Source organism: Biomphalaria glabrata, chromosome 9 (assembly GCF_947242115.1).
Source record: "Biomphalaria glabrata chromosome 9, xgBioGlab47.1, whole genome shotgun sequence".
Classification (NCBI taxonomy): domain Eukaryota; kingdom Metazoa; phylum Mollusca; class Gastropoda; family Planorbidae; genus Biomphalaria; species Biomphalaria glabrata.
This window is the reverse complement of record NC_074719.1, coordinates 42,973,387-42,986,082: the sequence shown is the minus strand read 5'-3', so window position 1 is coordinate 42,986,082 and position 12,696 is coordinate 42,973,387. Positions and strand designations below refer to the sequence as shown.

The 12,696-nt window shown below is 34.4% G+C and overlaps 1 long non-coding RNA gene across 1 annotated transcript; it reads left to right on the top strand.

Moving 5' to 3' along the window:
• Nucleotides 1-3,383: 3,383 nt before the first annotated feature.
• On the top strand, nucleotides 3,384-11,695 carry LOC106065242 (uncharacterized). The gene is made up of 4 exons (XR_001217308.2): nucleotides 3,384-3,540; nucleotides 9,435-9,531; nucleotides 9,753-9,806; nucleotides 10,389-11,695. It is a non-coding gene; the product is annotated as an uncharacterized LOC106065242 (long non-coding RNA).
• Nucleotides 11,696-12,696: the final 1,001 nt, after the last annotated feature.

The window sequence follows — 12,696 nt, the reverse complement described above, 5'->3', positions numbered from 1 at the left end:
CCATCGACACTAAAATCAGACTGATACGCTTCTTGGTCATTGTCACATTCTTGTAGTCCTAAGCTTGCAAATCTTGGCCAATTACTGCAGAATTAGCTATGAGAACCCTGGAGTTGAGATGTCATAGAAGGCTACAAGGTATCACATTTAAAGGCCGCATCATAAATGAGATGATTAGAAACAGGATCACAATAGCAATTAGGCCTCACGATGACCTGCTGACCATTGTCAAAAAAAAGCAACTAAAATTGTATGATTATATCACAAGGCCCTCAGGGCTTGCAAAGACATGCTTTCGGGGAACAGTACCAACGAAAAGAAGATGAGGCAGGCAGAGAAAGCGAAGGGAAGAGAATATAGGCCTATTAATTAATGGACGGGCCTGTCATTGAAAGTGATTCTATTTAGGGTAAAAGAATTAAAAAGACGGTCGTCAGATCATGTGTTAGTGCCCGAACGGATTAACAGACTAAGGGACTATGAAGGTGACTGTGATAAAAAAAAATCTATCAGCCGCACGCGCAGTCTGAATACTTTCTTTGCAATTCTTGCGCGAAATTGGGGGGTACGGTGAAGATTTAAGAACAGCAGAATCTCTTTTGCTTACATCTAAGTGTTCTCTATCTTTCGGTCTCGATTAATGTTGACACTTTATTGCCATATAGATTTCCATAGACAATGAACGATCAATTAGGACAAAGCCATACTATTGTACTATAACACACATGTGTAACACACATATCATCATATACCTAACCTAACCCTTAAACGAAGTAATCAAATAAAAAAAAACATATTTTATTTTAGCAAGTTATGCATTGGTGAAAAAGGAGAATGAGAACATTTTAAAGTAGGCATAGGGCCTAATCTCTCTGCAAATATGGCATACTTTTAGATCTATTAATTGAAGAAGACAGAGGTATCAATGAAAAATGCTGCCCAGGATTTTTACTTACTAAAATTCGGTATTTTTTATAGACTTCCTATGTAAGTCCGCAATGTTTTATCGGCGATAGTTTGTTTGCGCTATTTTGACCGCGCTATTTTGACCGAGCTATTTACGGGTCACCGACTAAAACAGTACCGTAGGCCTACCTGAGATGAACTGCGCAGTCTATTTTCGAATATTTCTCTTTTAGGTTCATTTTACCGCATTGTGCGTTGATTGACAAAAACAAGCAAAATATGAACAAATACTTTATAAAAAAAAGGCTTCTATAACTGCACATTTGCAACTCTACATCTCAGTAATGTATACCGTATTTCCCTTTTTCGATATTAAACAAAATAATTAATTACTAATAATTCATTGAATAATTGGCTAATGTGTTTTTATTAGAGGCTCCCGAAAGGGGAAAAGACGCTATTAGTTTTGTGTGGAACGTCTGTCCGTCTGTCCCGTTTAGATCTCGTAAACTAGAAAAGAAAGTGAAACTCCGACATCATAATATTTTAGACCATTCAAAGTTCTGATGCAACGGCTACTTTTTTCTTTTCTAAAACCGAAAAATCTAATTTTTAAATCATTTATGCAAGAAGAAGAAAGAGCATAATTTGTACTGATTTGTACTAGCATATGGAACGAGGAATGTGTCTTTATCTGTATGTCTTTGTGAGTATTTTATTAAATTTTGAAACCTGCCTTTTTACCTGCCTGGGTGGACCACTTCGAGGGTCGATTTTGAGTTTGTGTCTCCACAATAAATAATTGTCTAAAGTTTCAACTTGATCCGAGAATGGGTGTGTTAGAAATAACGTGTACAATTATGTAATGGGACAAAGCCCTACATTTTTAGCCGTATCTTTTAATACTGAAGTATTAATTTCCCTTTTTGATATTAAATAATAAAAAGAATTAATCAATTAATTATTGATAACTAATTATTTTACTTGCACTTTCTTTTAATAATAGGGGAAAAAAAAGATCTACCCCTGTTGGCTCCAACATATAGACCTAATTCTAAACATTTTTACCATTTAGATCTAGACAACAGTCGAAATAAACAAAAGCAGCTAACGAAACCCAACTTAGGACGGTCCCAAGCCCGGCTGAGAAAGGAGGAGGTTTGGGCGTAGGGCTAGCTACCCTACCCTATATAGAAAAACCACTAGCTACAGAAACACCTAACAGCAAATCAACAGAAGTCAATGACCTGGGAGAAGATGGACCTTCAGCTGGAAGGTTTATGACTCATGTCGGTGAAAGCCAGAGTCATCTGGTAGCCGACAGGCCGATGACCATCTTCTCTACCAGGACCAACACCACCATCGGTACATGGAACTCCGGACCATATATGAAACTGGGAAGACAGCGCAAGTGGCATCTAAGATGAAAGGGTACAACCTCACAATCTTAGGAATCAGTGAATCAAGAGGGACTGGTTCCAGGCAGAAAAGACTGACTTCGGGTGAGCTGTTTTTATACTCAGGACATGAGCAAGAGGCTACACACACTTGAGGAGTAGCCTTGATGCTGTCCAAGCGGAGTCAGAGAGATGGGAATCGCATATGGATCACGGACGTGGGGACGGAGAGACTCGCCCAGAACCGAGACGCCTGTAGGAAGCTGTTTGGTTGCCTATGCCCCAGAAGGAACCACAGGTAGAGATGAGATAATAACACCAAATATAGATTTTTGTTTTTCGAGATTGTTGAATTGGCCTATCTGTATGAGGTCTTTACCATCTAAAGAAGGCCTACTATTTCATTACGACTAAACCTGTTAAGAAGCTTATAGGTACGTCTGTAGGCTAGTTTATAATATAATATTAGATATTTAGTCAGGGTTGACTCCCGAAGGCGCTCCCATTTTTTTTAGTATAGCCGCAACCCGGCCGAGGGTTAGACATAGGCTACAAAACTTTAGAGCTCGTAGAGTAGTAATGGACAGTCATTAGAAAAATATTTTAAAAAAATAAAATATGTGGCTCTAGATGATCCAGATCTACACGGAAGCACAAAATGTTCAGAAACTGGCAGAAAGAACAATCGATTTGTTTTTGCATGTTTTGGATGTTCCTGGGGATTATTGCATCATAGCCCGGTTCGAACCTGAGACCATCGAACGTCCACTACGCATAAGCACATTACCAGACAATAACAGGCGCAGGCGATCAACTTGTTTTAAAAAAATCGTATATTGGAGTGATTGACCTAGATCTATATTATTTTTCTTTGTAAACTAGAAAGCCTAAGCTATATTCCGCACGTAGAACTATCAAACCCGGGCATATAAGTCTAGGTCTAGATTGCGCCAGATTTGTTGTTTCTTGAGTTTTCCCCCTTTTTTGACCCGCATTTTCGACTAAATTTAGGCCTTGAGTTGAACTGGACTAGTCTACCAATAAAAATATACAGTCTTGGCGCGAGCTCTTGTGATGTTATATTGCAAAAAGGCTTCCGATTCGTTGAATATCTGTTTTGGTAGAGTGCAAGGCGTTGATTGGCTAATTTGGACATTACGACCCACTTTCAATCCATCTGGCTACAACTGTTGGCGTCTTTTCACAACTACAGCAAAGTAGAAAAACAGCCGATACCGTAAGATCAATTATAATTGTTCATATTTTTATTACTAAAGATTAATATATTTAGATCCATAATACCTATATAAATTTTCTCTTACCGAAGATATTTAATCTATTTTAATTTATGATAATGCACGTGCTTAGTCGAGATATGCCTGGATAACAAGAAGTTTTTTCAAGAAGGCACTTGCTATTTCATCTGTTTACTCGTTTGCCGCTAGTCTAAAGAACACTTGGTCGGCCATCTTCCAACGCGGCAATTTCTTAAAAGCTGACAGATCTAGGTCTATTCTTATATTAATTATATACCAAGAAGTTTGACTGTAAACTCTAGATCTAGATCGAAATCTGGATCAAATCTAGATCTTGTAAAGAGGCACTTCTTTTATTTATTTAATAGATTCTTAGCATTCTATTTATCCTTGAAGTTAACACTCTAGATTCTAGTTTGACAAGAGTCTATTTCTAGATCTAGAGTAGAGCGAGGTCTAAGTCTAAGAGTAAGACAAGAGGCTTGAAGAGGTAGAGTGACTAACATCACTAAGAGTCTGGAGAGTCTCTAGAGTTAGAGTCTACTACTAGATCTAGATCTAGAAATAATCTAGATCTAGATCTAGTAGTGACACAGTGTAGACTGTAGTCTCGAGTATTACTCAAGTTAAATAATAATAGGTAGATCTAGATCTAGTAGATGATTAGATCTAGATCTAGTCTAATAATAATATAAATTTAAAAAAAAATTAGATCTAAATCTAGTATCTAGACTCTAGACCTATCTACACTTGTGAGTCTCGAGAATCTAAGTCATAGTCATAGATATTCTAGATCTATATAGAATTATAGATCTAGATCTAAGTCTAAGTGAATCTAGAGTAATCTAGAGGAGTCTAGAGATTAGTAAATCTAGACCATACATAACACTTAACTTAGATCTATTTATATCTAATCTATTAAGTTAACAGATCTAGTAAGCCTAAGTAAGCCTAGTACAGTGACTAGACTTAAGACACTAGAATTTATAGAATTGAGATGTAGATCTAGAGTAACTTACATCTATCGAACACCTTCGTTTTAAGGTACTTATCGAACACCCCATTGTATTTTTTTAAATTCTCCTTTATTTCGATGATTATAAAGAAACTAGTCCATTCTTATTGTGCATCGTCCATTTCTTTATAGCTAAGTTATAATTAGTTTCATTTTCACCTGAGGATAATTTTTTTACTTATATTCAAAGTGCATTGGTAATATTGGTATAAAAATTTCACATTTTTTGAACTCTTGGGAAGAGTGGAGTGAGTCTCGGGTTAAGGGTATTTTTTAATGCTAATGATGATTCAGCTCAAAAAAACTATATAATACGCTTCTAAATAGGATGAGAAATATTTACAACTATTTATTTGAAAGTATCCTTTGTTACCTAAACATGAAAATTGAGGTTTAAAAAGGGGGTGTTCGATAATAGCAGTTTTTATATAAGCAATCTCAGCTTCGTAAGATATCGAACGCCATTTTAATGTTAAAAATAAACATCAAAGGGATATAACCCAAAGAAGACAAAATATTTAAATTATATATTTTTTAATTGCTATTTTTTAAAATAATGTAATGCAAAGTTCAGATATAAATTAATCATATGTTACAATTTGTATCAGTTATTTGTGGTTTACCGTAAATGTGCTATATTTTTTTAAAGTAAATAGATTTACATCGATATGCACTAATTGTACCCATTTTAAAAGCTTGATTTTATGACACATATATTATAGCTTGATGCTAATGGCATCGATGCAAAAACTCCAGGAGAAACAGAGTGGAATGTATTCTGAGTATTCAGTTGTTGTTTCTTTTTCAGATGCCCCGTTCTATTAACTTCTGAATTTGTCCCATTGTATTAACTTCTGAATTATGTGTTATAAACCAATACCTAGCGCATGTGCTTGATGTGAAGAGATATTAATAAAACGAAAGGGGGAGGTATAGAATGCAGATATGGTATTTTGAAATAAAAATGTCTTGGGCAGGTAAAAAAAAAAAGGTCGGGGGGTGGGGGAGAGAAACAGTCAAGACACTGTATCCAGAGATCATCAATAATTGATCGACCATTAGAATGTGATGTCAGCCTCAAATACAAGAGTCAGTTGTGCTTCTCGATCTAGACGTGTGGCGCCGGGTCTATAAAATTATATATATATATATATATTTGCCATAAAGTATGATAAAGCTCATAATGCGCTACAAAGACACTCCTTTGAAACATCACAAATACACAAAATAATAACAATAACACATTTAACCACTCTCTTATTCTGCCTACACCCCCTTACCCGCTCTTCCACTCTCCAACATTCACACTTTTCAGTGCAAAGTAACAACGTAAATATCAAGACTCAATCCAAACGCAGCCACCAGACTAACACACAACAAAAAAAAAATGGTCAGTGATAGCGTAACACACAGGTGTAAACCAGGCCATCAACACAGCCCCAAAACATTGTTCAAGTTGTAGTAAGAACAATGTTGAGGGGAAAAGGGGAGGAGCCATCAGTCGAGTACCTACGGTCAAGCCGCTAATTAGGTCACAATCACTAGGCATGATAGATATGTAGTATATATAAATATGTTCTTTGTGTGTGTGTGTGACAAATACTAAGCGTGCTCTAAAATACTGTGTTTTTTTTTTGTGGGTTTTTTTTTTTTTTTTTTTGTCAACCAGGTGGTTTAGGGAGGGCGGATTTATCTACATCTATAGGTAACACAGCTTGCAAGCTACCATAGCTTTTCAGCACCCCCCCCCCCCAACCTTCCCCGCCCAGATCGAAAAATATCTAGCACTGACTTTTGGGCTGTTACATACACTGAGCGTGCTAGATCGGCGGCTAGTTACGTAGGGCCGCGTACCGTATGTTTTGTTTTTAGGTCAACCAAGTAAACTGTTGTGTCCTGCAATGACTTGGGGAGGGCGGGATTATCTATTGGCTACCAAAGCTTATTAGGCTCTCCCTCAAATAAATAATATCTGGATTTAAATTATTAATGGCCTTATGTCTCAAAATAGCTTAGACCTAAATAAGTACTACGGTAATGCGTTACTGGGCTTAGCACCGTCAGTTTCTAAGCAGAGCTGATCAGTGATAGATTCCTTCGATGTGGACCATTTGAAAATGACTAAAAATCTGTCTTTCTTGACATGGCGTAAAAAGAAAATGATATAAATAAAAAAAATATAGATTATAACACTTTTGAAACACCATACTTTTCACAAAATTTTAAGATTATAACACTTTTAAAACACCATACTTCTCGTGTGTTCGATAAGTTCTTAATATGTTCGATAAGATAAGATAAAGGTAAAAAAAGTGTTCGATAATTTAAGCTTTTGAAATCATCAACCTGACCCATTTTAACATCAAATATAAGTTTAACTATGAGTAGTAATAGAATAAAACATGTCTACTTTTTAAGAAAAATGGATGAGGAATTCACAGATACAATCAGTTTTTTTCTAGGTCTAATTTTTATGGAGATACACAAATTCAAACATAAAAATTGTCGGCAAATGAGCTTAACTTGTTCGATAAACGTAAGTTACTGTAGTCTACATTTAGAATCGAGATTTATTTATCTAGATTCTAATTTAGTTTAGATCTAGAATAATCTAGATCTAGTAGGCTTAAGTAGGTCTAGTTATCTAGTATAATATAGAATAGATTAAATAGATCGGTATACCAATAGATCTAATACTAATAATAATATTAATTATTATAGAATCTAGATTCTAGATCTACTAGCAATAATGAGATCTAAAGTATTCTAGAATATTCTAGATCAGCGGTTATCAATCTTTTAAGCTCGTCGACCCCGTTTTTCTATCCCCCTCACTCTGACTCCACTCCCACACGCAGATACAGCAATAGAAGAATAGACGATAACAATCCATAGTTTTGATGGTCTTAGGCAACCATGGCAAATCGACCCCCCCCCCCCCCCAAGGGGGTCGCGACCTACAGGTTGAGAACCCCTGTTCTAGATGTAGTAAAGTACGAAGTTCAAGCAAATTTAGCCTGTTGGCAGCCATTTTGTATTATGAATTTTATAGCGCCGTAACATATGAAAAAACTGATGGTATCAAGATCTATGAATTCCTCATCCTTTTGTCTATAAAATAGATAGATCTATGATTTAAATGTAACACTTCGCTTAGTTAATATTAAATATGATGTAAAAGACAACAAAAGAGATGTAGGGTGGGTATCGACAAGCTTACTTCTTTCGATGGGACCCTTCCTCCACCCAGTTATTAAGTTCGATCAGGCTAATGGAAGGCTCGAGCTGATCAAAGAAAATATATAATATATCTAAAACATTTTAGTCTTTTTCACTAGAAAGTAATTTTCTTTTTACTCCTGCGCAAGAACACCAGCCTTTGCCACGCTCCACAACTTCCATTCACGACTTATAACTGACGCCACTCCAAGGTTGTTAGACACAACAGTGTTACATGTAGATCTAGCTGGCTGCGCTAGAAATAAAATTTAGAAGGGACGAGAGTGAAAGAAGAGTAATAGGTGATCTCATACTATACTCTTTTCTACTCAGTGTCTCCACTCTTCTAACATGCCCTCTTCTGATTACTTCATTCTTTGAGACCAAACCTAACGCATGATCACTCTTCTAACAGGCAAGCTCAATGCAAGCGATGTAACTGGCTTGACTTTTGACACCAGCGCCCATTAGACTATCATTAGACACAGCAGGCTTTACCATACCTAGTCGATCAATAATTGTATACACTAGTATCGCTCCCGCTAGAAACAGTCTACTATAAGCTCTCCTGTGTTGAACGTCATAGTGTGTAGATATGATGTCACTTTTTTTTTTATTTGTTATTCTACTTCTACTATTTATATCTAGAAAACTAGATTTTCATATTGATTTAATCTGCATTTTAGAATTATAAATATTCTGAATATTCCTTATGTGTCTATATGCCAAATATAAAAGTCTCTTTGAGCTGATGAGTCTTTAGACATAAAAATAGCACTAGACCCATTGACTACTGAAAGGTATAAAATATAATTCAACACCTCTTGAGTTTGACCTCACCAGGAACATTGATTTTTCAAGGAAAACGAAATGTGTCGGAAGTGAAGAAATAACGTGCACAGTATTAAATAGCAGTCCCTTTGTAAACATTCAAATAAAGAAGTTTTAGTAATAAAACGTGTGCTAATCGAGCCTCTCTACTAATCTGGGCTGTTTGAACTTCGCACTTTACTATACTATTCTATTAGATATCTAGAATTCTAGACCTTGTCAATGTTGATGTCTAGATCTAATCTAATTCTAGAGATGTAGATCTGAATTCTAAATTAGATATATCTAATGAGTCTATAATGATTAGAGAGAAAATGGTGAATTTAATGATTATCTAGACTACTTTGTACTCTAAAACTCTTAAAGGGTGGATGAGATTCTAGTTGATCTATGGAAAAGTGAAGCATTAATAATTATTCATTAATGGTTAGATTTAGACTTCTTCGTTCTCATTTTTTATGTTGGAGCGTTCAGATGACTAGACCAATTTTATTTTATTTTACCATGAAATGTCTAGATTTATCTATGATCATCATAAATAAGCTCTATATTACTTTTTTGGTGTTGTATATTTATTTTAGACCTAGGCTGTATATAGATCTTAAATATCATTTTTGATTTGTTAAACCATCTTTGGTAATTATTAAAATAAAAAAATCAAATTTCTATGAGACCACTAATTATGCTCTAGATATAGTTTTGGAAACAATAATAAAAGGCCTTAAAGTATTAAAAAGATCATGAATAACGAACGTTACAAATTCTAGAATTTATTCCAGATAAGTAATATTCCATTCTTATTTCTTACAGCAAATAATCAGTTTGATTCAGACTTTATCGCTCATAATGGCAGCAACTAAGGGCAGAGGAAAGAAAACAGCTGGAGATTCAGAAGCAGTTGCGAAAGGTAAACATTTTATTTTATAAAATTAGTGCTTTGCAAATCAAGGAGAACCATAAGGAAGATATTTCTTTCTCCTTGCTTGAATACAGGATTTTTTGTTTCAAAAACCTTTAGTTGACAGTGTTGGTGGGAAAAGAAACATAGCTTGTATTTATGAAAAAAAGTGTTGGTAGGGTAAACAAAACTTAGCTTGCAGTTATGAAAAAAATTCTTTCTCTCTTTAGCACCTGCCAAGAAAGCCCCCAAGAAGCCAGCAGAGAAGAAAACCAAGAAACCAGGTAATTGAAAATAAATATTTGTCTGTAATGGTTCATAATAGATTTATGTAAATATAAAAACCTCCAAAGAAAGTTTACATGTCAATAGTTTTTTAAAAATGTTAATACAGGTCAGTGCTATTTATTCTTTACTTACTCTCTGGAACACATACCTCATTGTCTGTTTGAAACAGCCATTTCTGTCAGATTGACTCTCCCATCATCAATGCATTAAAACTCATTCTTCTTTGTTTCTGCATCATTATTAGAAAGATGGGTAATTACGTCGACCCAGCAAATTTTTACTTGCATCTTTGTGGGAGTTTAATCTAAACTATTCGCATCACACAATGTGCTTTTAACCTAAGAAAGTATTTCTTGATATACAGATCTACAACAGGTAAAAGTTCTGGCATGGAGGCGTAAAGCACACGATAGATCAGAATGGAGAGATGTGTTAAAGCTAGACAGGGCCTTGGGCTTTATTGCCACTGTTATTGGTGTTCTTTCTATTTGTAACTTTTAATTAGGCCCTTCATTTTAAGGAAAAGAGGCATCCTGATATTTTCATTGATTTTCTGTTAAACATTTGTTTTCCTTTAGCTGGTGTCAAAAAAGCCAAATCCAAGGCCAAGACAAAGAAGGCTGCCACCCCCAAGAAGTAGGGAGAAATTTCACCAAGTCTGTCTTTGATTCCTTTTTCATTGTGCATTTTATAGTTTTCGATATTAATGCATACTGTTACCAAAAGTCTCAGAGGGGTTATGAATACACATCTTAACAGTTTTTAATGTGATACAAATTGAGTTTTGAAAACATACATATTTTAGGGTAAGAGAAATTAAAAAAAAAAATTGCCATGCAACGCTAGTGAGAATATGTTTCAGTTTTTTTTTTTTTTTTTCTGCATAAATCTACTCAGTAATGAATTTCAAAATTATCCCTTGTGTATGCTGATAGTCTCACTAATGGAAGCCATGTGTAGTATAGACGTTTGACTCATTATCATGTACACTTTTGCATTTTTTTTTCTCTAACTGTTCATTTGACCTATTGTTTTTGAATAGATTGATGATATATCATTTACTTATCTGTTTTTAAGACAATGTTTTGTGTGCATGTGTAGATTTGTTGTTGGGGCCAATTTCATTAGTTTTTTTTTTAATTGAAAACTTTTTTTTTTTAACTATATATGTTTGTATGATATATTTACAGGCAAATTGTTTGAAAATTTACATTTTTAGTTTTTGCCTCAATTTCAAATGCAGGCTTTGGTTAGACATAAACTTTGTTCTTAATTACAGATCAGTATGTTATATCATTTTTTTTATATATATATATGTATACATAAATATATATATGAATAATCTGTCACTGTTGATATAACGTTTTAATTTAAACTTCCACTAGTGTTACTCATTTCACTTTTTTTTTTTGTTCTGTTTTCGGTCACTATGCTGATTATCTTTTCGACATGTTCCTGGTAGCTAGTTTTGATGCCACTTTGTTTGGTTATTGTCCTAGAATATTACATCATACATTATTCGGGTGTTTGTTTGATCAATCTCGGCACATTATTAGTGTCAGTATATCAGTTATTATCTGAAAAGTGTTTATCTTTTGTGCTTATTATAACAAGGCAGGGAGTTGGTATCTTTTTAAGGTGTTATTTTGGGGTGTTGCTCAATTGTAATTTTTTTTTTTTTTTTTTTAAAGATTTTGAAGCAAGTTATTTAAATTGTATTTTTTTTATAGGGATGTCAAAACAGCTAATCAAATTCAATATACACGTTAACAAATCAATTTATATGACAAATTATCAATTTAAAAATATTATTCTTTTTTTTTCTTTTATATATTGATCTTTCCGTTTGAGTTGAGGCAATACTATTAAAATATTCATGTCGTAATTTCAAATGAGTTTTTAATTTCTTGTTAATTAGCAATATTAAAGATTTGCTTATAATAAACACTTTTTACATGACCATGCATTCTTTAAATGCCTAAAATATATCTGCAAATTCTGATAATTCTATATACCGGTACCTTAAATATTAATGACTGTCAAACAAATAGAAGGCTGACATATGGGTACTAAATTACACCTGATCATGTAAAAGTCTCTTTATGATTTGAAAAAAAATGCAACTGCCAAAACCAGTATGGAGTGTTAGGTAAAACATTTTTTGTAATTGTAATAATTATTCATGGAGAGATATATATTCCAACCCTGATTTTTCTTTAACATTACATAAAAAAATTTACAACTGTAAGCAACATTTTGTTCAAAGATTTAATAGCCGAAGGAACAACTAGTAAATATTGCTTAAAATACCTCTGGGTTGTGAAATCAATTCGCTTAAGATTTGAAGATCTTTCATATTTGTGGGAAGTGTGGTCGAGGGGCTAAGTGCGCTTGAACTTGGCTTGTCTTGGCTACCTAGAAGGGGGCTCGAGGTTTGACACCCGACTCGGGCAGAGTTGTGTTTTCTGAGCGCCTAAAGGAAGCACGGAAAACCAACTCCTAGATACCCCCTCCCCCCACTGGTCCACAAATGAGATTGGACCAAAGCGCTCTGAGCATGCTATAAGCATGAAAGTAGCGCTATATAAAAGCTATAATAATAATATTTGTACATTTGAAATGCAGTCTTTGAATGTGATAAAATGTGTATCAAAAAGCTATGGTTACATATAATGGTAGCAATTATCCTTTTTGAATTGTTGGGTCCCTTCTGTGTAATGCCAGGGCTCCAAATGCTAATCTGCTGTACAGATACTGTTCAATTCCTACTAATTACTAAGCCAGATCCATTACAATTTTCTAATAACTTCACACAAACAGTGACACAAACATAAACTGGCAAGGAAAAAATTGTTCTTTTCTCAATAGGCAGTTTTATTGTCTAAT